Raw genomic sequence first — 27,061 nt, forward strand, 5'->3', positions numbered from 1 at the left:
ACATAGGCTTCAGCCAACCTAAGGCTGTTGATTATACATTTACCTTTAGAATTAATCTGCTCACTTCCAATCACCCATTTGGAAGCTTTTTAGGAACGTGCATGCTGCTTTAACATGCAAATTGTAATAAGTAGGTGGAGAATAAGATTTTTGTCTGATAGGTTAGTACCCATTTAAAGACAAAGATGGCAATATGCATGGTTAATGTTCAGTAAGATCTCAGTGTTGAGTGTCCAGGGGCTATGAAGTGCTTAAAAGAAAATAACTTGGGAGCTGAGGAGATAATTATATATTAGAGGAAATACTGGGAAGGGCAAAGAATGCAAATGAAGGCAGGCCAAGATAGATTCAGTGCCACAGACTAACTCCCCATTTACTCCTCCCTCAAATACACAGACAGTAACCCTCAATAACCTATGTGGGTTAGTGAACATTTTACTGCATCTAAAATGTTGATGCAAGGGATCATGGCTTCTACTGGATATCCAAGTGTTTGAGGCCACCCTGGTTCTTTGCAGTCCCAGCTTACACTTTTTTTTGTATTGGGTAGAAAGCAATCAGAGAGGAAGGATTTCATTTGGGTGTTGCAATTTTCTGTTAAGGTTATTTCCTTCTGCAGTGAAATGGAACATATGGACCTTTTACACAAAAGGTATAAGCTATGAATGTCGGTCAGGTCAGTATAAGAGATAGTCCAAACTAAATGCAGTTGTCCATAATTAGTCCTGTGCTTCATTTCTCCCTTTGCCAAAACAAAAATACCCTGACCACTTTCTCTTTTACCAAACAGGAGACTTTCTGTGTCTGCATCTCTGATGTGTTGTTAGGCTGCAGCAGAATGCTTACAGATGAAAGTGTTCTTATCCCTCTTTCCCTTAGCATCTACTACTGGCAGTGGGACTTGGGTTGCTCAGTCAAATGATTTTTTGTCTGCTCCAGTTGACTGTTCTTCTGCATGTCAGATCCATTACATTTTTGATGCAGTGGATTATGGTGCTTTAAGGACACAGAGTAGTACTACATGCATCTGAGTTAGCAAAATTTAAGTATTTAAGTGACATGGGAAAACGAAAGGAGGCTTTTCCTGTGTTTGGAATCTCTAGTAGCTTTGTACCCATCAAACTGAGCATGGAATGACCAATTGACCCTTCTACTCTGTATGTTGACTGGTGACTATAAATGAGAAGTCTTTCCACCCCTGCCATGAGGTTATGAGACATGACTATGTAGTAATTAATGCCACCGTATCATTTTTTAACTGCTACAGAAATATAATATCAGATGCTCAGATGGCATCAATTGGCTTAGCTCCACTGAAGGCAACAAAATGCGATGCCAACTTATACCAGCTGAGGATCTGGCCCACAGTTAAAAGGAAAAAAAGGACAGGCTGCCAATATGGCAGGGAACATATTGAGATGTATGGTAGTGACTTAATCAGTAAAAAGTTCTGCTTGAAGTGGTTGTCTCTTTTCACATTCACATTAGTCACTTGAGCTGGAGATATTTGAAGCTCTAGCACAGCCTCTGCGGGCACATTTGTGCTCTTGCACTCTGTTCCACCACCCTCTGTGCTCTTAAATATCTGAGAGCATCCCACATCACTCCTGTTCTAGCTGGCAATCTTTCTTCAAAGGTCTACACAGATTCTGGGCTGTATATATTTTTCAACATAATTTTAATTTGGATGACTGTGTTTTTTCCCTTTTGCCTATATTTATGGTGTTGCTTTCTTAATCACACCTAAAATTGGAAGGAATTTCATGTCTTTTGTAATTCTTATCTAGCTGTCCTGTTTGCAATCGAGTATTATGTTAATCTCGATAAGAATAAAAAAATCCAGCTTGCTGCCTTTGTATTCAACTATGTATGTCATTTTTTTACTTGGAGATAAGGTGACTGTACCTAATGTAATACCTGTAAATTTTTATCTGCTATAAATATGATTGAATAACTTGAAGGATAGAAATTCTGTTCTCTGTATTACAAAGTTAGTGAATGAATTACTTATTAAAGATGAAATGGCTGTAGAATCTCCTCAACTTTTTTCTCCCTTAGTAATAAAACTATTGTAGCATTTGGTTTATAATGAGTGCTGTCTGTAAACCTGTGAGCCATCCCCAGTTCTGATATCTTGTTTTTGATTGTTGACAATGTTCAGAGAATATAACCTTAACAATGTCCAGAGAGGATAATCTTTTGGGCCTGGCAGTTTCCATGCTTGGTCCCATCTGTAATATAGGTTGTTTGAGAAACTCTTTGATCCAGTCTTGTAGTAAAAAGTTGAGGAAACACTTCTCTTCTGCACTGAAAGATCTGCCTTAAAAATGTTACAAACTGATCGGTGACTTGGAATTGGACCTACAATATTATTTGTATTATTTTTATTATCCCAGCCACTTTGGGATCACACCCTACAAATACATATTTAAGCAGGATAAACTTTCAGAAGTAGGGGTATTTGGATATCTAAAGCCTGCAAAGTTTGTTGAGTTTTAAACATGTAATGAATGTCCTATTCTGTGTTCTAAAAGTACAGAAAAATGAACTAATCATTAAAACCTCTCCAGATATAAAGCTCAGTTTTTTAAGCAGTTTCAAAGGATGCTTTGAATGACACTTAGTCTTTAACACAATATACTTTCCTGCACTTCAAAGAGTGAGTCTTGGTGGCATCTGTATTATGTAGGTGCTGAAAAGAGTGCTGGGGAGGCAGGACACAGTGTTAACCTCTTTTTCTTTTAGTTTGTTGATTAATGTGGGTTTCAAGGAATTTAGTGCTACCTCAGCTGGAGGATTGTTGCCTGTCTTAGGAAAAAAATACAGGACCCAGTCCATCACTTACTGAGGTCCTTGAAAATATTTGTGTTTCGACCAACAGTTGGAAATTTCAACTTAAAGCATGTAGTATCTTCAAATCCCATATGCTGATAATTGTAAACAGTACATATAAACTCTTGAGAATATTGTAAAGTACTTATAGGAAAGGTATGAGTTGTATTAAAATACTGCAACAAATCTTTAAAGCAATATTTATTCTTATATTCTCAGTTGAGTTTTTTAGAAATTGCATGTGCTTTACAAGTTTCCAAATTATATGCATTTTTAAAAGAATCTTGTAGTGGTTTTATGAAGTATCATTGTCCCAATTTAATAGATGGAGAAACTGAAACATGGAACAAGTTAAGTAATTTTCTCAAGGTTGTAGGATAATTCATGGCTAAAATAGGGATGGATTCTTTCTTGGCATTGAGTGTTTAATGCACTATTCTGCTGCTTCTCTGTGTTAAAGAATGCTACAGTACCTTTATGATACATTTTAAAAAGAAATGCAACTCATGGTCTCATATTTACAAATCTCTTAAAAAACCCTTTTCTTTAGCTGAACATCTTCATCTTCTATCCTGACCTCTCATCAAAATTAAATTTTCATACAGAAACCCCTCAATAGAGCAGAAGACTGAATGTCATCTTTGACTTGCCTGGGATTAGAGTCAAAACCAGAGGGCAGAATCTAGCTAAGAAATACTGAGTTTAAATTCTTATAAATGTACTTTAATGCTTCAAGAATTGTTTCCTGTATATTGGACCAGAACAGAAGGTTAGTAGGAGATAGATGTCCCCAGTTATAAATAATTGTGACAACAACTAACAGTACAGTGCACTTGAAAGAACAGTTAAGTCTCGCTGCAAAATGCATCCCAACTACAAAAATGACAGCCTGCATGGTGCTGTGGATGGAGGGCAGATTGTACTGCTATTCAGAATAATAATACTAGCTTGTATCTGCTGAGAATATCCCAGAGTTTTGTAAATATCTCCTAGAAAGTAATTCAATGTTTCTTATTCTGGTATTATGTAAGAGTGCAAGAAGACATGGTTTGTAAGAAATTTGAAGTCAAGTTATAGTACTTCTGGGGCACAATGTATAATTTATATACTTTTAAAATTGCAATAGCTTTTACCTTACAAGAACAGTGTTGATGCTACATTTTGTGGTCTGGCTGGCACCAGTGAAGACTGTGGTTAGTCCAGTTTCTTATTTTACAGAAGTCACTGCAGGAAAGGATACATTCTTTTTTCAGGCTCCTCAAAGCTTTGCTGAGGTGCACATGCTTGATGTAATTTGAAGCAAAGTTTAACTTTACAGAAAGCATAGCGTAATCCTACAGTCGTGGCCAAGACAGTGAATCCTGGCCTGTTCCATAACGCCAAGGATCCTTACCTAGAGTTTAAAGAGATTTTACTGAATCACTGTTGCCATTAAACTTTATTGCACACTTCTGTAGGGTGCTTTCTGTTCTTGCACAACCTAAGAAATGTCTTCACCTGCTACTAAGCCATTAGAAACAAATCTGAGCTGCATTTACATTTGAGTCCTTCCTAAATGCTCTCATCATTTTCATGCCAATGTTAACCTTAGGGAAGACTCTCTCCAGTGAATGGAAGGACACAGTTTCCCCTGCCTCTGGAGGCTGTGTTACTATATACAGTGACAAGTAGCATTATGTACATATATTCCTAGGGTTACACCTTTGGCCCTCCCAGCTGAATAGATCTTCATGTGGAACAATGGAATGAATAGGTGGTGTCTTTTCAGAATTTTCTCTTTTAGATGGGATATGTTCCTGTTGTGACAACCTTATTATCAGAGGGTCATGTTTATTTGCCAAGTACTGGGATGTGCATTGAGTATTGTTAGTATGATTCCTGAACTGTATTCCAATAGGAACTTCTTACTTCCACATGGTGGAAGGTGCATAAAGGGGAATCCAAAGCTTGTCAGTATCTGTCAGCTGCAGATCTGTAAAACCTAAGAAATGCATCATCTCAGGCACAACGAGGGAAAGATTTACCCTGCACTTAACATGGAGAAACATGAAATAACTTGTATTGCTGTCTAAATATTTTGGAACTATTCAGATGAATAAAGCTGAAGTGGTAGCCAGTAAAATGCATTCTTGGACCTTCATTACTGTATAATCTGTCTGAAGTCTATGCAGGTAGATATAGGTAAAAATAGGTTAAAAGCTTTATTAACACTGACTTTTTTTCCTGAAATAGTCTATCAACTCTAGAAGAAAGTAGTTTTAGAAAAGCTGAGAAATTAGTCTGTGTTGAAAATTTCTATAGTATTTATAGCCTTCTACTCTCCAGCCTCTTGCCTTTACTAGAATTATTCATAGTTTATCTCACTGGAAGTAAACTTAAACCTTAGTTCATGAACTAGTCTTCTAGTAGAGCTAGAAGAACCTCCTACTCTCACTGTTGAGAACAGCTGTGCCAGTAGATAAGCAAACCTCAACCACACAGGCCTTTTTCTGCTGGGGGATGTTCAGCAGCAAATTAAGATTATTTGGGTTATTTAATGCCTTTCCCCCTACAGCCCCAAAACCATGTAGGATACTGTAACTGTTCTTCACTGGAGTAACTCTGATGATTAAGATACTTTATCCTTCACCACTAGGGGTTTCTAGGTCAGAAGAGCTAAGGTGTGTGGTGTAAGCTAAGAAAACTCATTAGAGGTAACACTTCTGTCTCCTGGTTGTACAAATGTCATTGGATCACCAAACAACAAAAGCGTCACGATGAGTAATTCCAATTCAGGTTTAGATGACTACATCGAACTCTGTAATGCTGGATGAGACACCACTAGAATTTACAATATTCAGCTAGTACCTAGCCCATGGCAATACTATCCACAATAATTATATGCTACCGCCAGCTATCTGGAGGATCAGTTTAGGAAGAGAGCAGTTGCTTTGCCCAGGGAAATTTAGATTAGATGTAAAATTGGATTTTTCATAAGGCCTTGTTTTTACCTAGCTACGAATGTTTCCTTAGCACAAGTGAAAACTTTACACATTTTAGCTCAAACTGTACTCTACTAAGCCTCCCACATTTATACCCATCTTCTTGGCAGTCATCCCAAAATATGTTTGGGTTGAAGCATTACACATTACATTTGGTGAAGCTTTAGCATTCCCTGTTGCTCACATCAATCCTTATTTCTGTTTGCTCTTGTAATTTACAGTTAATGAAAATTCTAAGTTTACCTTTGTTTTTGTTGGCGTCTGTACAAGAGAACCCTTTAGCCTTTTCAGCCTCACATCCAAGCGAAAAGCTGGATCCAAAGGGGAAGGTAAAACCTATCAGAACGCTTTCAGTTTAGGCAGCAGCCCTTAGCATGCATGTCAGCGTTGTAACATCACATTTCTGAAGGAACACCACAAGAGCCTTGCTCAAGGCTTGACCTGTGCCTGGGCTTGTGAGCAGCAGGTAGAGCAGCTCATCCAGCCATGAGAACGCCAGATCTCAGTGGCCATCTGGTTAATGGCCTTAACCAGTTCCTGCTCCCTTCCAATTCACACAAGATTCTGCCTGAAATTAACAGGAGTTTTCCTGATTACCAGTGTGGGAACTGGCTAATAACAAACTCGTACTGATGACCTTAACACAGCGTAGGCAATATTGACAAAACAAAGCATTCTGGAGTTAGTGCCGTCTTTTCTAACGAGCCTGTTAAAAGTTGACTCACAGATTTTCAGTTCAGGAGATACAATTTGTGTTTACCTACGGTACCACCTATGCACTGAGCTGTGTATGTACAAGGTTATAATGTTAAGCAATGAGCTGTAGACAGATGGTACATGTAGAATTTCTGTACATACACACAATTAGATAATGTGCGTGATTTGTATTATGCTTTTTAAGACACTTAATTTGAAAGACAGTTTTGTGCATTAAAAAATCCTATGCAGCTATCAAATTATTACAAAAATAAGCTTTAAAATACACCCTTTTCCATTTATTTTTGGTGCTCATTACACATTCTGAATCATTGCTTGTTCAGAAATGTTACCTCTTAAATTAACAAAATATTTTGCAGGTGAGAAACACTGACAAATTTTTAAAAATGTGTAACCAGAATTATAATACGGTTGCATATTTCTGGGAAAAGCAGGTTTCATGAAGGCAAGCCTGACCAAACCTCCCTGCTTTTTCACAGGTCATCCAAGTGTTGCATTATCAGTAGGAAGGAACTCTGATCGCATTTTGGAAGTTCATTCCCTGCTTTCTGGTTCTTTTTGTGTTGCTGTTGCAGAGGCTGTGCAGTCTGACATGGGAGAAAAGCACTGTTTGCACCTGTTTAAAATCTCCAGTGCTTTGTGTGGTTCCTGGGCAACAGGCAGGAATCCTGAAAAGCTAGGCTGCACTTGCTGAATTGTTGCTGGCAGCTGTGACTTTGAGAGAGCACATAGCAGCTCGTTAGCAGGTTGCTTGTGTTATGTGACATGCACCAAGCATGTCAAACTCTGAGCTGAGCTCCTGCCTTTGCTGCCTGCAGTCGAGGCTGGGTTGCCTGGGGTTGCAGACTTGGCCAAGGAAAGCATTTTAGGGATGTAAGGTGAGTTCCTCGTTGGTGAAGGGGCAGGGAGGTGAGGAGGTGTGAATCGGTGCTTTCTGATTAGAAAAGGGGAACGGTGGCACACAGGTTCTCTGCTCCAATGGGTGCTATTTTCCTCCAGCAATTTTGTACTTTTGGAGTGTATTTGCAATGGTGGAACATAGAAATGCAGGGGATAAGATGAATTTGAGCGTGGAAGTGTACACGCAGACACATGCATACATTATGTGTGCATTACAGGGGGGAAATACAAGATGACTTCGTTGGATAATTTTAAATTTTATTATCAGCTTTGATTTCTGGGTCTTGTTTACTTTGAGGGATCAGGATCAAATCAATCCTTACAACCTTGATCTTGGCCTATTTAGGCAGCATCCAAGCAGCAGATGCAGTCAAACTGTTTGACTGGCAAATTCAGACCATTTCATCTTCATATCTACTCAGTTTGTGCCTCTTGGCTCAATAAAGCATCTCTTTGCTCTTGTAAAAGGAGTTAGTATGTGATAAATCTAGTTAAACAAACCACAAAGCTACAGCATCCTTACAATCTGCTGAAATCTACATCATGAGATGGGAACAGATCTGCCATTGTCTTGGGATCTGTTTACACTCTATGCAGTTTTAACCAAGAAGGGGTGATCTATATACTGATCACTTTTCTGCAGCTCCAGAAAATCTCCTTTAGACACACAGTGCTAATATTGACAATGAAAGTCATTATCCCAAGATGAAGAAATAGCAGAAGGAAGTCTGGCTACTAAGGAAATCAGATACACTCAAGGAAAAAAAGCTTATCAAGGACCACTTAATGAAAAGATAATGTAACAAAAATACATACATATATGCATGTATAACATATATAACCACTTGCTCAGAAAATGCATGGCCAGTAGTTTGCCAGCAGCTGGAAAGATTTAGTGCAAGGCAGCAAGACTTCTCATTTGTCCTGCTCACAGGTGCAGTGAGTAAGTGCCCTGGCTAGAGTCAGGGAAATGTTCTTGAGCCTGTCTGCTGATCTGCAAAGGGATGTGATGTGGACATGGTAGGTTTTCATTTGAACCATGCTCCTAATGCATGCTTCAGTGCTTATCTGTTGTTGTTGTCTTCTTTATCTGAATATAGAAAGCAGTAGTTGTCAGGTACTGAAGGTAAATGTGATAAAATTAATAGAAACTAGTGTATTACATAATCATGTACATTCAGCATGAGTCCCTTGATTTATTTTGTGATCAGAGCTTTTTGTTTCCTCATCTAGAAAATTGTGATAATTGGTGTTTATCTCATATTGCTGTACTAAAGCAGTTATGTTGTAAACTTTCTTTTCATGGTCGTCCATGTGTTCTTCTGTTGTCATTTCCTTTTCTGCCTTAAACTTGGGTTATAACCTGTCTCTCCATAAATTCATCTTCTGATGTTTGTTTGGCTATCAAATCATTGAAGGGAATAAACTGAGACGTGTGGAGGTCTGTGTGCTGTTTTTGCTGTCTTCTGTCATGCAGACAGGACTAAAGAAACTTGAAAGTTGACATCCCTTTAGCAGGAACTCTCAGTTTTCATTCAAGAGCAATATATCAGAGTATTATTCTTTAGGAAAGTATTTGTGGTCCCTTTGGTTGGCCTTGTTTAGCATTGTTCTTGATACCATCTCATCACTGCAGTGAGAAAATTGCAGGTTTCCTCCTTCTCTGCAGGTAGTTTGGCAAATTCCTTTTAATATGGCTCCACTGTTTCTAAAATTCAAAAAAAATGAGATCTGTAGGACTCATTCTGTCAGCTTAGAACATGTTGTTAGCTGGCAATAACAACTGTGCTACACAGCACACACAAGTCAGGGGCTGGATGTTTATGAAGCACATGAGAATAGGTGTTGCATTTTCTTATGTAGTGCTTCATTTTACATAAACTGTATAGTGCCAAAAACAACCACTCCAAAATAAAGTGCAGTAGAAAAATAGCATTCAAATGTTAAGGATATGACTTAAAGCTCTTGCAGCCAAGTGCAATAAAGTTGAGAGACTTGTTCAGTTTAAAAATCATACTGTTGTCTCAGGTATTCCAGCTGATGCAGTGGAAAGGACAGACCCCAAAAAGATGATTATGTGAGATGCTACATGTAGGTGCAGTAAGGTGAACACAGTGGCCTGAAATTCTAATGGAAATACATCTGAGAAGATTCTCTCTTTAATTTCTAACCTGTGACCGCCATGTTTTAATTAATTCTATAAATTCCACCTATGTTTTAACATCCCTGGATTCTAACAGTCTGCAAAATAAAATGTCCCCTGTCTCCGAATGGCATCCTTGCTTTGTTGCTATAGATGATATCTGCATTCATATGCCATGACACATCTTTCACTGCTTCCTCATGAATAGAATTATAACAAGATGATGTGCTTCACTGGGAGCCTTGCTATGCAAGAACAGCATGGATTGTTCAGGAAATACCAGACAATCTCCTCTTCCATAGGCTCCCTGGTGAGACTTTGGGGCTAGCAGATACATCTTGAGCCAGTCAGGGTGGCAGTAGACAAGTTGGAAGTGGCTGCATTGTAAGCTGAAGACAGAGGAGTTACAGTGACTTTTACTTCAGTCACATCCAAATATGATTTTAAAGAGAGGAAGAGAAAGAAAGAAGTATGTCTCTAGGGTTGTGAGTATGGGCAGAACCTCTCCTTTGACACTGTAGTCTCTCATCTTGCTGGGTTTTGTTGTTGTTAGTGGTGGGTTTTTTGTTCTTTATTTTGGGAGGGGAGCAAGGGAGAGCTTGTTTCCAACACTTCATCTTCCACATGTCTACACTGATACGTAAATACACCTAAAAGGATAGTGTTCCTTCTTCTCTGGTGTTCCACCATTGCAGCAGGTAGTGAGTGATACCTGTTGTCATATTTGTTTTTGGCCCTCCAGTTTACTCAGAGCCTAGAAAAAGTCCACCTTACTGCTTGGATACAATGCTAGCTATCTTTGACTTTTACCTTCTAGCATGTCAGGTGGAAGAAGAGGAAAAGGAAGAGAGGCCATAGAAAGAGGAATGTAAAATCATCTAATAAAGCAACATCAATACACGATATAAAACTAAAAAATTAATTAGAAGATTAACTTTCCTTCCAAACTACACAGTCCTCTCATCCTGAGCTTCCCAAGTAACCACCCTGTTCTGTCACTGAGTTTCTTTGTCAGTGTTTCAGAGGACGTGCAGCATTAGATAGCATTGTTACTCCACTCTTCTTTGTGTATAGTTCACAGCTTGGCTATTCTGCCTGGTCACTGGTGGGTAACGTCTTCAAATAGTCCATCAGACATGCTTTAAAAGATAAAATAGTCTACTTCTAGGCACTGAAATTTCACTTCAGTTACAGAATGTGATTCTGTTACAGTGATACTGTCTGGGCTAAATTTACTCATGTTTGCTATGTTATCATTCTCCTGCTCCCTTTTGCTCCGCTACTGATCTGCATTGAAACTTCATAACAAAAAGTTCTCTTAAGAAACCAGATCCTCAGAAAACAGATTTGCATGGGGTAATTTGTCTTCTTCACTAGCTGAAGGTCACCTTGCCCAGTCTGTTTGTGGCTCCAGCTTGCTTTTTTTCTCCAAGCTCAACTAAATTGACAATTATTTGGAGACAGTGAAGCTAATTGTCCTAATTAGTACAAGTGGACCTGGTTGGGGATAGAACTTGAGACCAGTCAGGTGGCATGGGTAAAAAAACCTCCTCTGTATGAGAGTAAGGTATTGAAATAGAGAAGTTGTGAGTACCTAAGGTAGTGATATTCCTGTGGTAACTTTTTAGGGGGTTTTTTAGTTTGTTTTAATTTCTGCTTGGATTGCTGTGTATTATGCTGAATGTATGGATTTTTGGATATGAGAGGCCACATCTGAGAGAGGGAGGTTGCCATAAAGAAAAAGCTTCCTTTCAAATAAAGGGCAACGAGTGGTTACTCCAGCCTTGTAGCTTTTGTTGATCCTGAAATAGTGGTGCATTTCATGCTGTGTCAGAATGTGCTAGGTTCATCCAGCAGCTGGAGATGTATGGATTAGCCACCAAATGAAGAAGTACAAGGGAGAGTGCAGGATGTTGTCGTGTTTGTGCTATGTTTTAATTCTGAAATGACAACTATGACAATGCTAACAAGGTGCATGAAGAGGTGTATTTTTTAAAAGGAGGTTTTCATAGAAATGGTTAAAAAACTTGGAAATCTTTGAAGGTGTAGTTTTTGTGTAAGGAGATGGCAGAATATTATGCTCATCTAACAAGTATCTATCATTTCATTGCTATTTACTGTGCTCCTTGATCATCCCTCTCCATTTCTCAGCTACCTTTATGTCGGTAGCTGTCACTGAAGACTTCCACTTGCTCCCTTGCATCTGACAAAGATTCTAAGCAGGGCAGATTCTGGTTGTTGACTTTGAGAATAGATTTTAGCCCAATTTACATAGATAAGATTTGGCGTGCTGTCCTATCCCAAGTGTCTGTTCAGTGAAAAACATGCAGCTATCTGTGCCTCCATCGTTTTGTTTGCCAGCAACCTGGCAAGAAAAGCTCTTTTCAAGTCCTGACCTGGCTGATGGCTATTTGATGGCATAGAAAAAGAGGAAATAAATAGCAGTTGAAGTAGTCCAAAACACATTAATTAGGTAAGGATTTAGACTAACATCCTGCATTTCCCTGTCATCTTCAAGAATGCCATTGAACTGTACTTCTAACCACCACACCTTTTCTGTGCCTGTGGGCTAAAGGCTTTGCCCTTGAGGAAAAGGACTTTCCCAACCCTGGCAATAACACAGTTAAAGGTATGGGAATAGGTCAGCCAGTATTTGTTATGGTCCTGTAGCCGCAAGACAATCCATCTTCCCCTTCATAAAAATCTGGCTGCTGTACTATTGTGTGTAACCCATGCTGATTCTAAAAGCAGTATGAATTGTATACATCTTGCACATCAGTTTCAGTGTCTTAAAAAATGAAGAGTTTTTTTCCTTTTTCCTCTTCCTTTGAAGTTTTAAAGCAGAACTTGCTGGTGACCCACTTTTGCTAACAGTTCTCTTAACTAACCCCTGTACTCACTTATACATTTTTTTTCTCTTCCACCCACTGTCTGTCTAGCCTGGTTTAAAAATTTTATATATGTACTTTTAAAAAATTGATTAGTTGGAGAGCTGCCCGTTCTTCTGCGCTGTATAATAAGGATTTAAAAACTGCACACTGAATTCTGTATAGTGTAATTAAAACTGACCCAGATTTGGACCTGAGAACACCAGGACTTAGCCAAACTTGCCATGAGCTGAGTTCTGATGGCAGATGGAAGCTAATGAGGACACACTACACTCCAGAATTTCCCAGCTGCTTGGCCCCTTTTTGTACAAACAAGGTTTGGAGTGAAGTCCCAATCCCAAGAGCATGTTCAAGCAAATGTACTGCACCCAGTGTTGTGGGAAACAAGGCAGTGCTGTCGGACTGCTTCGGGAAAATTTTGAGGCATTATTTCTAATGGGCTTTTACTGTGTATCCCAGTGTTAGGAATATGCTGTCTTCCATCTTGTCCTAGTCTGAGTGTGATCATATGATTCAGACCCTGTATCAATACCCTCTTCCCATTTCAGTTGGGAGGGCTTCCACTTTAAATTAATGGAGTGTTCAGATCCCAAAGTACTGTGTCTCCCTTCTACCTGTGATTCCCTTCAGTGGATTCAATGTCCTGGGACTGTTCAGGCAGATGTAATTGAATCAGTTTGAAGCAGCTGTAGCTGGCATGTGGTCTCTCAGATTGCTAGCACCTGCTTGGTTGGGCTTTTTTTTGTTGTTTGTTACTCACTAGAGTGAAAATAGTGCCAAAACCAGCATTGGTCTTGGAGCTGATAAAGCACTCCAGCTCCTATATCCCTTTCCTCTTCTAGCCCAGCCACCTCATTACTGGTGCCTGCAATAATGTTGTTGGTAGTGAGCAGAAACAGGTTTATGCTTCTCCTCCAACAGCCTCCCTCCCCTTCAAGCCAGTGCACTGCCAACACTCTCTTCTTCATAAGCAGTAAGACTTAATCGTGCTCAGGTGTGCAGAGCGTCTGTGCCCTCCTTAGAAAATTGGGCAGCCCATGGTTTGCTGTGTCTGGTGCAGGAAGCACCAAATTGATCTGCTGCTCTAACAGTCTCACTGCTGGCACGGTAAAGTTGATGTTCTTTGTGTGTAGCAAATGACCAAGGAGTCCTGGGAGGTTCTGTTCAATACTTCTGCTCCCTTCCTCTAGTGTAGTACATAGATTTTGGTTACTGTGTTCCTACTGCTGTCAAACTTTTAATGTGGTAAGATTTCAGAAGGGACCGTGAGTCACTTGGTTCCCTCTCTGTATCGTGTGATTTATTGTAATCAAAGTTCAAATTGAATACGGTAGTGCACTTGGCCAAATACAATAACAACACACAGTGGTGTGGTTTTCAATGTACTATTACAAGATGGAATATTGCAATGTTAATTTTTTTTAATATATCCCTCTGCTGACTTCCCTGTACTTCATGCCTAAAGTACCTCCCTTTTTTTTTGTCCCTCCGTGCCCCAGAGATAAAGGATGTATCTGGATTTTTTATTCCAGCCGTTTTCATCTTTGGTATTAGCCCCACACCTCACTTTTTGCTCTTCTGCTCTCTCTCACTCTCCCCCTTTTTTGGGTATTACCACTTATTTCTAGGGTTGAGAGGGTCTTGTCCTCAGCTGATGTATGGGACTTGATTGCCTCCTGAAATAGCTTTAAAAATTGCTGTTTGAGGAAATTGGAAGTCAGTTCCACAGTGTTCCAGGTTCTGAAGCTGTTTCTTCCTTTTTTTTTTTTTTCTCTCCTTTTTATCTATATCTTGCATTTATACCACAATGTGAAATGTTTTGATTTGTCTGTAGGTATTTGGGATGTAGGCAAAGTCTCTCCTTCCATGGAATATTCCACCTCTGCTCCAGTACATGTGTTAATCCACAGCTCTCTGTGGTTTGTTGAACTCAGGCATTTGAAGGGTATTACTGAAAGCAACTTCTCTGGGGTTCAAAATACAATTTCAATCCAGTGGAAGTTAAATGCCAGTTTAAACATACAGAATTAATTTGGTTTGGGTTTTTTACATTTTACAGGAGATATTTCTCTTTATTTATTAGTTTTTATAGTACAAAATACTCCTGGTTTTACCTTTTAATTTGCACTGTGGGCTTAGATACCCTGATAAACTACCTTGTATAACTTGTAACTGTGAAAGTGGTGCAGCTAAACATTTTAATAGTCGTCTGATGGAACTGCAAAAGAAAAAAGAAAAATGGCATTCCAATCAAGACAGAATTGTTTTTACTAATCCAGTAAGATTATGTCACCGCTTGATTTTTCTCTTGTCCTGTTGTGATTTGTAGTGTTTTGTTTGTTTGTGGACTTACTTTGTTTTCTTCCAGTCTACACTCTGTCTTTCCTACTCCTTTTTGGTTAGTCTCAAAATGTCTACCAATAAAAACAACCATTTGTAATGATAGCTTTTACTACTCCTTGTAGTCTGGAAGCATTGCAGCTGCAGATATCTGAATATACTGAATAAAATGTCAGCCACCAGTTCTAAGAGGCTACTAAAGCTTAAGAAATAGCCAAGGGCTGTGGCTCTCAGTTTTTAGAGATACTATTTTAAAACATTTTCACTATAAGCCACACTTTCTGTGAATTAAATAAGGAAGAGTAAATATGGAATATTTTATCTTTTTCAGAGGTTTTGAGTACTTAGCATCCTTTGATGAGATCAGTAGGATTATGGAAGGGAAACTATTCTTGAGACCACACTGAATATAGCACCCATGGATATCTAAATAAATAGCAATAGCAAATTAGAAAATGTTGTTTGCATGCAAAAAATACTTGGGGTGTGGGGGGGAAACAAGGAAAGAGTAAGTATGCAGGTGTCTATCTTAGGATTTCTTAGTGCCATTTGTAGCCATCCAGAACAAGAAAGCATCTGCCACTCTTATGGTTGTCTTGAAAATAAATATAGTTTTAGGTCAGCAGCAAGTGCTAGCTGATATATTTTATTTCTAGAATGCTTTTTTTCCCATGTACTAAAGTTTACTTTAGAAATGCAGGCACTAAATAATTGTGAATTCTACACTAAGTACAAGAGGTAGTAGAGAACCAGCGGGATTTATGTTCTCAAGAAATCTATCTGGCGTAAGCGCAGAGAAAAATATATGGATGTTCTTTTCAGTCTGCTAACATCCTGACGAGGAGCTGCGAATGAAGTGATGTTTATTGTGCTGAACCATGCTTTTTGTACATTTAATTTGAGACTGTACATCTCTTACTTGGATACAGATAACTGATCGATTTTATGTGAAGCATGCTAGCATTTTGTGCCTGTGGAGTACAGTGCTTTTCAAACTAAGATATATTAGCACAGGAGGGTGACAGAAAGGACAACAAAGGAAGTTAATAAATTGATAATGAAGTGGGATTATAGAGGATTGAGCATGGATATTAGAACCATTTCAAACATACTTTTTAATCACTACCACTCTACTCTGATTCTGTCTAGTGGTACCACCCTGAAATGTATTGTTGAGTATTTGGTAAAAGACCACTTGACTTGTCACTTACTGGCAAGCATATCCACATCCTTGACAGGGGTCAAGAGGTTAAATGAGTGACAGGCAAGATTCTTCTGTTTGCCATGCAGTCAGCCTCTCTAGAAGAGCCATTGCTTATTTAAGTTGACAAAAATATTTGGAAAATTTGCAGTACAGTGTCTCATCTACAAACCTTTTATTGTCCAGGCTTTGCCTTCCATCGCTGCATCATAAACATACGATGTTAAGAAATCAGTGACCAGTTTAACATAAAAGTGAACATAAAACAATACTGTGTTGCACTTCTAACAAATAAAACCATGTGAGTAAATCAAACAATGGGCAAAGTACAGAGGAGGAGATGCTAACAAAAACGAAATGGGCTCTAAATCTGAGAGCATTTTCAAGAAGAAATCTCAACCCAATTCTTTCATGACATTGACCAGGCAGCTTCTTGAAAGAAATGTATGAGCTGTCTTATACATACTTAGAACACGTAACTCTGGTCCACTTCCCAAAGCTTCAGTTTTTGCTTTTCCCAAAATTCCACGCTCGACAACTGGACAGAAGGCTATGCTGAATTAAATTTTATTGTTCTGGTGTTCTCCATCCATTTGCAATGCACATAATCAGGAATTCAGCTATGTCCCAAGAAACCCGTTTAACCTAATGAGAGCAAATGGCAATGGGTGTTCCTTACCCGAGACAGCAGTGCCAGCGTTTCTGCTTAATTGGGACATATTTGGCTGGTTTCAGTGCTTGAAGTGCTTTTTAAACAGGTGTTTAATGGGTGTGGGATTCTGAACTCTGCCCTTTTGATACAGCAGTTGCCAAATAAAGATTAACAGAAATAAAAAGATCTAATACAGAATAATAATTTTTGTCTTTGTATATTTATTCAGCATAATTTTTACTTTAAGTTGCAGGCGGGTGGGGAGGTGTTTCTTCTCATAATTGAGAAAGTCCATTAAATAGAACAACAGGATGTCTAGCAGGGTGTCCTAATTAAAATTACCCTGTAATTTGAACAAAACATTCATTTGTATGTAGCTAAGGTCGACCTAAACCCCATCTAAATCAGGAAAAATTATTATACAATTTTTTTTTTTCTGCTGAAAATGAAACTTAGCATTCTGCCAGCGAACAGCATGGTTCTGTTATTATACAGTATTCAAGAGTAAGGATTTTCTCTTCAGTGTTCAAAAAATAATGTTTTGAGTTAATTTAAAAGAGGTTTCTCTCCTACCTCTAGCCTTTGATGGTATTCATTCATGGTTGCATTTCTGTGGTATTTGAAAGCAGAGACTATTTTGTTCTGTGCATACTGTAAGCCCATCTGAAGCCTTTGGTTGTGGCCAGTGTACTGGGGAACTAATAAGCAACTGAGATAGCAGCTGCTTAGCAGGACTGATTGGCTCGGGCTTGACTTTGCTCTCTGCAACTCCACAGTTTCTAACTGGCTTGGAGTGCAAGCTGGGTAATTTTGTTATCTCGGGGAGTGTGGGCCTGCATACATAATCCAGGCTGGCTACACAACTGAGGAGATGCTACACACCACGTAAAAATGACCTACTCGTGCTCTAGCTGTCATGCTTTAAAATGCTGCTGAGGCAAATTGTGTTTAATACAACTTATCAAATCAAAGGGAGTGCTTGGAAGAACTGACTTCAGAAATATTGGTTGCATTTAAAAAGAAACTCGTGGCATCTTTAAGTTGACAGAGCTGCATGAACTGCAGCTTGTGGATGTTGCTTCCAGGACACAAGGTGCTGGAAGTTTATTCATTTATTTATTTATTTGTGCCCACTTTCTGGGCAGGTTAGGAACGGGGAGGGTTTTCAAAAATGCTCAAAACTGATCTGAATATGCTGCTGATGGATTCAATCCGGACTTCTTCACCATGGTTTGAGTGGAAAACACCCTTGTTCCTTTGGATAATACCACCCATATGTTCCAAAAGTGGAACTTGATAAATGCCAATACTTAATTTGGTGCAAAAGGAGTTCCCTTCCACTGAATTATTCTTCTGCTTAAACCACCTTTTACATTTTCATGTCTCAGTTTCAGTGGAGTATATAACAACAAAAGAAAGGAAAGGGAAAAATCTGATGAACGCTTTGCTTAACCTACTTTAAGCTCCAAGAAGAATTGTTAAAAAGAAGATGAAATTTGAGGCTGGTGTTGTGGTAATACACTTTTCAACTGATCAAGAGCACTTGAATAGAAAGTATTCAAATGTTGGCATTATTTAAAATTTTAGATTCCTGTCGTTGTTTTAAAGACAGTCAAAACTGATGTGGGCACCTGTTGTAATGTGAAAAGAGTAAAATTAATTCAATCAAGCAGCTATTGGGCTAGGTATTTTATATGCATGTCTGCACATATATGTTATCATGTGGATATTTAAGTATGCATGCTTTCCAATGGGCAGTTATTGTGCAGAGAAAATTAGTGACACCACAGGAAGAATATATACACAAATGGGTTGTACTGGTAACTGTACCTTAAAGGCAGTTGAAGGAAAATGGGAATCTCCTGTTGGGAAACCACCCAAGCCTCTTGTCTAGGGGTTGTGTAGCTTGAACATGTATAGGCTTGTGTAACAATCTGTACAGCTGCCTTGGGTAGATAGAATAACTGCAACCATCTTGAGAGTGTATAGAAGACTGGAATGAAAAACAGTAGTAGTGTGGATGCCATTGGTTCAGACTCACATACGCTGGAAAGCATTGTTTTGTTATTGTTGAACAAAAAAGTCACCATTTCTTATCCCTGGTCTGCTGTCCTGCCCTTGAGGCCTGGTTGTAACTTGGCAATACAAATTCTAACTGAGCACTGAAATGGTGGGTATTGGTTGTTGAGCTGATGAAAACAGATGGATACAGTTGTCTGCACTGACTCTTTTACTCAGTTAGTTTGATTTCCAGAGATGCTGAATCACCTGTGGGTGCTCACCGGCTAGTGAAGCTCTTCCTTAGTGACTTCTCCTGAAGATATTGCGGGTGGTGGTGTCAGGTAATTCCTTACTACCAAAGGATCTCTCTTGTAGTATATAAAATATTCTAACTCCCTGGAGCAGGGAAGCAAAAGGAAGGGTACTTCAGTGTCTTCTGTATTTAGCTGAAATCCAGATACCCATCCTGCACAACTGTATGGACAGAGTGGCTTTAGAACTACTGAGGGGGTTACAAAGTTAGTTTCTAGTCAGGACAGAATTGATGTTTCTTCTTTGGAAAGCAGCAAAAGAGATGCGTAGTATGGTTGGTAACTGTAGAAATGTAAAGGAAAATTCCTGCTGTTTGTCTCCAGGTGTATTTTCTGAAGTCCTTGAAAGATTTTTTCAGGAGCTTCACCATGTTCTGGTAGCAGTGGTTCTTAATCACAGGCTTTATCATTTGCCTTTGGCAAGAATGTTCAATTCTTTCCATTTGAATGTGGGACCTTGCCTTATTGCCTCAGGGAAGTGTTACTGTAGTGCACATCACTTGAGGCTAATTCAACCTGCCACTTGGAAAATGCCCTTGGTGCAGATTGTAGCAGTGCACCATTATCTCAAGCTAGTTTTCATCAGAGGCAGACTGCATCTGTTCTGTATGATCTGTGTTGCCCAACAGTTTAATTTAGGTTAGCATGAGGTGGGGTCTTTTTTTACCTATAAAGCTGTAATTGGTTTGGCTTCCAGCTGTGTGATAGGAGTCTTTCTCTTGTGTCATACCAAAGCAGCCCTAGACGTCACAAGGTGTAGGTCCACAGCAGCTTAAACTAATCCGTGTTGACGCTGCTCTGTTCCTGTTCCTCCACTTGAACAGTTCTGCTGCCTTCCTGGCTCTAAGCCCCAAGTTTCCTGCCTGGATCTTGAGCTGCAATGAGGGTTTGATGTGGCTAAAAACACATGGGAAAGAACTCTTCATTCAGCTGAAAGCTCACTGAGCCAGGCACTTACGCACTCCTGGCTCTAGGATGGACTTGGGGACGTGTGACAGGGAGAGGAAGGAGATGAGGGAAAGGTGGGATTGTGACAGCTCCAATTAAAATCAACTTACATCATAACACAGCCATGCTTCTGAGGTTCTGGAAATGATAACCAGAGGTTTCAGCAAGATACAGCTGTGAGCATAGGATATGATAATCACGGGAACTGTGGCTTTGGAATTTCCTTCCTCCACTGTTTTCTAATGCATCACTTTGGTACACATTAGAAATGCTGAAGATCACACACCTCAACCTTTCCACCCTTAAAAAGGGAAAATGATATGAAGGCTTGATTAATTTCTTTTATGAGGTTTGGTTGCTGTGTGTCACTAGAAGCAGATCAGGCAGAGGGGAAAAAAAGAAAACATTTTTGTAAGCAGTAGGGAATCTTCCCCTTTGAAAAAGAGCTAAAACTTCATTAACATTTCAGCCAGTTTTAAATTAAAATATGCATCTGAAAATAATCTATAATGTGTTTTGAGTGCCAGTGAGTCACATCAGGGCAGTATCAGCACAAGTTTCTTGTGTATACAGCTTGTGATGTGGCTCCTGTACCATGAGTCAGAGTGCTGCTATGCCACTCATGCTGGTGTGAGAGTGCTCATGGAATTAACCCTCGGCCTGGCACTGATCACATAAAGCCAGTGTGCCCCAGGCCACATGGCTGGCTGGGGCAAACTGAATGGAGCAGATGACTGCTGGGTCCTGAATTCTACATCTGTTTTGTGTGCAGGCTAACTTGGCCTAGTGCTTTTTACCAAGACTAGTCTTATTCTGTTCCATTGCAATAGGTCTGTTTACACCAGAAGGATTATTCTGATGTAAACAGACTGCATTATTTCTGTAGGACAGGACCTTTGAACATGCCCCCAGAGTGATTGGGTCATCTTTCACCCATCCCTGTACCACTGAATGGTGATTACTTTACTTTTTCTACTGATACTTTAATCAGTAGATACTGATGATACTTTTAAATTTTTCTACCCCACTGAGCACAGGTCATTGAGTTTGATGTCAGGAAGAACAGAGGTTGGGAGTGAAGCTAACAGCTTCGCTGTGCAGGGAGGTCTGCTCTGTATCCCTAGTTTTGCACATGTGAGAGGATGTGTGCATCTGCAGCATTCTGCCTGAAATGTTTTCTTACTGCAAGGTTTTTATGTCAAATCTGCATGGATTGGATTTGTAGCCGTCCCGAGCAGTTGGTACCCCAACTGCAGAGCCTTTGGAGAAAAATGCTTTGCTGAATGTATCATGCTTTTGGTAGGCATGTGTTGGAATTCCTAACAACTGTTTCTAAAAGGTTTTCCTTCATGCAAGGTCTTAAAAGAGAATTTTCTCCTCTTTTTTTCCCCCCTTTCTCCTCAGGGAAATAGAGGGCTTGACGCGTTCTTTACATCCTGCATTTACTCTGACCACAGTCCCTCCCTGTTCTCACAAGCGGAGTTCAGCCCTGCTTCCCTTCCTGTTGATTCCCAGTCAGCTACATGGTAAGTTTTCATTATCTCTAGACTTGTTGCCACGAGGTAAAACCCTGGCAGACTCTCTCTAAAATCCATTAGCACTGGGCATTGAGGGCAGAGCACTTCATACCCATCAGAGATCGTTCAGTTGTATTCCAGGCTGACTGCAAGGAAGGGAAGATAGTATTGAATTAGCATTGGAGCTGAACTTCAGCATAGATTGTTATAGGAATAAAATATGAAGTAAAATATGTGACAGAATTAAATCCATCAGTTCTAATAAAAGAAACAGAAGAAAGCAAAGAAATATTGGACCCTTAAATCCCATTAACCAGGCCAGAGAGAGAATGCGTTAAAAGGAAGCTGCACTGTATCTTTTTTCATTGTTTGATGAAATAATCTTTTTCACCCTTTAAGTAGTGTGTTTAAAACTCCTAGTATTTCTGAAACAAAGAGAATATACAGCCACCGAGCTAGCTGGTTTTATACCTTCCTTTCTGAGTATTGTCCTTCAGTGCAATACAGAGCCATTTCTTTGTTCTCACAAGCTAGCAGTTAAATTGTATGTAAATGTATGCAAATTAGATGCTGTCTAATAAAGAGAGTCATTAGATGGAAGAAATATTTAGTTTAGGGGGAAAAAAGAGAAGAAAGCAGGTGTATTTTGCAATAGAAAAATGTAAGATTGCAAAAGCCCCTCAAACTTTGGGTGAAGGCTTTTTATAAAACCATTAAAATATTTTCTAAAAGGCTTGCCCTACTCTTGGTCCTATTTTCTCTGTGTTTTTTTTATGTATGTGCACTTCTGTGTTCCTAAAACTCACTGGCTGTGCTATACATTCAGACATGTAAGTATTGTATTCATAAGTATTTTATTTCTTTAAATCATGTAGCTATGAATTTACACACATGTACCTTGTACTAGGGTGTGTTTTCTGCTTACTGAGTAGATAGAGGTGGAATTTATGTGGTAAATTTTATTTTCATAGATTGATTTATTCATCATATGCCCTGACTAGATACCTTTCCTCACTAAATCATCTTCCTCCATTTTATCAACCCTCTCCTCAACAATTTCAAAGCTTTATTTTTTTTTCCCCCATTTTATTTATTCACCAGATTTCAGTGCCAGATGCATTTCCATTCTTTCACTTGCATTTTCTGCCAAGTTATCCCTTTTGAGGTATGGACCTGATTTAAGCCTCAAGCCACAGTGACCTTTCTAAACACAAAGTTGCAGCTTTACTGTCAGGTGTCATAACACTAAAATGCTCGAATGTGAAGCTTTGTATCATCTGAAACTGGAGATTCCACACCCGTGGATGGAGCACTTGTATCCATCTAGGTTCTGAAAGATTTAAAATAGATGAACCTTATTTTCTTGCCACTTCTAAGGAGATTAAATTTGGGACCTTTCTCTCTCTACCTTTTGAATTTCTACTCCAGCTCTTTCATCACTTCTGTTTGAGTGGACGAGTATACAAAGGTGATGTGGCTTAATTATATTGAAGTCTTTGTTGTATTTTGTTTCTGATGGTCAGTTAGCATGGTTTCAGGCAGACACAATAACTGTATGTCAGTTTGCCTATTTCTTCTGTTGCAGTTTTGCAAGTCTGGAAGTCTAAAGATATATATGTACATGTGTATAAAATATATGTATATAAAAATAATGTTGTTTAAATATTTACATATAAAGCCAAAGGATTGGCTTCCTTCCCAGAATTACTGGAACTACCTTCCCCAGGAACATTTGGACTTGAGAAATCTCTACAGCAACACTTTTTTACTGAAACTAAACAACTTGTGAAGTGAGTAACTAGCTCTACACCCTTTTTTGTTCATATGGGTTCTTTAGCTTAGGATGATGGAGAGACCATTCTGCACGGGTAGTTTATTTCCAGCTAATTATGATAAGATGATCCTCTACTGCCATTTGCACCCCTCAGTTTCTCATGGGCTTACTTTATGAGAGAGATCTTAGGAGGGAAACCTAGACAGAGTGGGAGTATTTTTACCACAGTTGGAGGACAAGTCCATGCACTGTGCTGTATCTGAGCAGTGTGTGCAGTCTGGACACTGCATTCCTTTCTGAAGAGCTAAAGAGCAGTCAGGCTGGTCACTCAGAACAGGCTGACCCCCAGCTGCCCAGTGTCCCAACCAGCCTGGCTGAGCTGTCAGCAGAGCAGCCATAATGTGTCTGCTACCCAGTGGGAAACGTAGGCAGGGTGATTGTAAGGACAAGGTTTGGCAGTTTCAGGTACTCTGGAAGGCATAATAGAATATGGTAAGGTGAAGATTGTGAGGAGTGCAAAGGAAATCTGAGCTGTAATATAAGGATGCTAGAGAGAGGTGAGGTTGAAGTGAGGAGTAACATGGATTATACTGATGGCTAGGAGGGATGAGGCCATGTTAGCAAGCAGAAAATGTTGATTTACTGACTCATTTGGAGCACCACTCTTCTAGACCTTCTGGCCTTGAATTTCCAGGAGAATTGAGTCAGTAATGATGCAGGCATTTAACATGGATGTTTACACAGTGTTTGCAATGTAGGTAGGTGTAGTTATGCACATTATTCAGATTTTGGGAGGTGGTGGTTAATCCTGAAACCCTAATTGGGAGATTTACACTGGACTTGGGGACAGGCTGGCAAACAAAGTACCTTCTGTTTCTCACATTGTTGGTCAGGTTGCAGAAAATACATGTAGATGAGTGATATTCAAATGGGGAAGAGTGATGTAGGCTTAGGGGCAGGGATTTGATTAATTCCATATTCCTTCCCATGCTTCCTGTGGTCTGGAATTGTTCAGGGAAGGAGAGAATTCAGTGCCTACTTTTTTGAGGAAATGCATCTTGCTACCTTATCCATCTCAACAATAGCAATAATACAGCTTTCCTACTCTTGAAGTACATTGCAAGCATTAAAAGATGTGAGACTTCTGTGATGATTAATCCAATAGCAGTACTGCAGACAGATATGGGAACCAAGCCCCTGGTGCATCAGACCAGGCATCCATCCTGTTAATGTCTTCGGCTCCAGCAGCGGGAGGCACAAGAAACCCCAAGTTTTAATAGTCGATCAACTAATTTTTTTCACTAGTGATCTTGATAGTAAATGAGAATTTTTAAAGCTGTACCTCTCAGAAGCTTGTGCATCTTTAAAGAAATAGTTTTAAGAAATAAAATATGCCACACTAAACTAATCCTAGAGCTAACGAACAGGCATTGGGACTAACAGCTTTTGCTATTACCTACTGCTTATTATTGTTATTATTATTATTTCTTTTTAATTATGCAAAGTGCTAATCAGTTTGATTATGCACAGTGCTAATCAGGTTAATTATGCAAAGTGCTAATCAGTTATTCTCTAAGCACACGAGGAGAGCAGAGGTGCTGGCAGTGAATGGTGGTTCTAGATGGGGGTAGTCACGGCAGTCATTCCTTATTAAAAGAGGAGTAGGTGAGATGATAGGGGTTTTTGTTTCCATTAAAAAGTAAATAAAAAAATAATAAAAAAAAAGTAAAGCTGTGAGGGGGATAGTTCTGGTGGGGTAATTCTTCTTTCACAGCAAGGCAGACTTTTTCCAAGTCAGCTCATGCTGTTGGATAATTTCTGTAGGAGTTTGAGTGCACTGATTTGGGCAAATGTGTTGCAGGGGAGCCTTTTAATAGCAAGGGTACAAGGTGCACCCACTTAATAGGTCGGGGTGCATAACTAGAAAAATCACGAATTAGTGGAGTTTGGTCAATCTATCAGAGTCACCTTTTAAGCACTGATAAGTGGGATAGTGGTAATGTAACATGGATGGCAGTTGTTCATGTGTTATTATGGCTGAAGATCCTGTATGCGCATACAAAATGTGTTTCTTTCAGTGTACTGCCTTTAAAAGCTGTAGGAATGTAGGGTGCCTTATCAGTGGAACATATGTTAGGCTATGTTTCTTATTCTCCTTTAGCACTAAATTAAAAACTAGAATTTTGTATTCCCGTGAAACAAGATCTGTTTTCACTAAGCTATGTTCTCCCGACAATTACAGGAGATTCAGTGTGTCTCTCTTACTATGCGGTGTCTAATATCTAACCAGTATTCCTTATTTGATTATGTTTCAGTATTGGTGTGGGATACATAAGCATTACTTTTTTCAGTTAGTAATGGAGATGACATTCCCAGAGAAGAAAGCTGCTTGCTCATAAAAGTCCTGGATAAAGGATCTTAAGAGAATTTTGAAGTCATTTAAACAAAAGACTGCTTCATATAAGGTCATCAGTACTAGAAGGTTACTGCACCAGCAATGCAAGAGAAATTTTCCTTGAAAAATTAAGCATTGAAGGTACTAAATTATGGGGAGTCATGATAAATTTTAAAGTGTATTTAGGGTAGGAAGTAAAGCAAAACATCACTAATATATGGCTTAAACCAGAGCCTGAAAATGAATAATATTATCTTCTTGGCTTTGTGACTATTCCACAAGACACTAATCCTTAAAACAAGTTTACTACCAAATATGTGATCGCAGACGTTCATCTATTGTTATAAAATCTTTCTGGTGTTAGAAATCTAGATAAATCAATGGTCCAGCATCAAGTCTAGTGCCTTAGATCTGGAGGAGGGGAGTATGTGATGCAAATAAACTTAAGTGAGAGGGGAAGACACCAGACACCAGTGTCCTGAGACTCTGCATGCTTTGCTGTCTGAGCATTCATGTATTTTAAAGTGGGAGTCAAATCCTGCGAAAACTCAGTTTTCATTTTCCTGTGGATATTTCCCTATAGTATCTAAAAGCTTCTGTAGAGTCAGAGGACCCTTAAAAGGCCAATATCATAAACTCCACACCGTAGTATTTGCATCATCAAAATATACATCTACCTGAGACATAATCATAGCTTCTTTTGAATTTCACCATCTCAGATGGCTGTCCTGATTAATTGCGGAACTAGAAAGGCAAAACTCACATTCTGCTCCTAATTCTACTGCTGTCTTTGTAACCCTGCTAAATTTTGCTCTGCCTTAGTTTATCTTGGTGGCAAGATAATGGCACAGACCTAACACAGTGGAGGTGGTTTGTGAAGCAAACATATTGTTTGCAAAATACTTTGATGTCTCTGAGCTAAAGAGGTTACAGAAGTTATGTGTACTATGGGGACTTGTATTATTAAGAAGCATCACCAAATTTTGTGATATTGTGTAAATTAGTGCAAGATGGCACCAAAATAATTTGTATATTCCTGAAGAGTGAAATAAATGGATGGAGAAAGCTCAGTTGCCTTCACATGAAGCTAATGAGTGAGCAACAAATGAGGAAACCCCAACAAGGAAATCTGTGCCTCCTGTGCTTGAAGAAGTGTGCCCCAAGTGAGCAGGGAAGTCATTTGCTTGTATGGCAGAAGGTCATTGCTTCAAAACTCCTTTTGCATTTTCTTAGGACCTGGTGTTCAGAGGTGCAGGGTAACTGCTACTCAGCCCAGTAGGAGCTGAGTCTGCTCACTGGCATTCACACAACTGGAAGCTGGTGGAGAATTAATAACAACAACATTTTAAATGTTCAGCTTGACCTTTTAAAGTTACTGACCTGCATTCAGGTTACAAATACACAGAAATTTTCTCTTGAGCTGCAAAGACTCTAAATGTTAAATCAGTAACTCAATCAGAC

At 39.2% G+C, this 27,061-nt stretch overlaps 1 non-coding gene across 1 annotated transcript in view; it reads left to right on the forward strand.

Moving 5' to 3' along the window:
• Positions 1-27,061, forward strand: part of LOC107206155 — a 416,470-nt gene that overhangs the window by 71,050 nt on the left and 318,359 nt on the right. Inside the window, exon 3 of the transcript XR_001522283.2 lies at positions 21,319-21,440. This is a non-coding gene — a transcript (uncharacterized LOC107206155). The remainder of the gene's footprint in view (positions 1-21,318; positions 21,441-27,061) is intronic.

This window comes from Parus major, chromosome 1 (assembly GCF_001522545.3).
Source record: "Parus major isolate Abel chromosome 1, Parus_major1.1, whole genome shotgun sequence".
Classification (NCBI taxonomy): Eukaryota; Metazoa; Chordata; class Aves; order Passeriformes; family Paridae; genus Parus; species Parus major.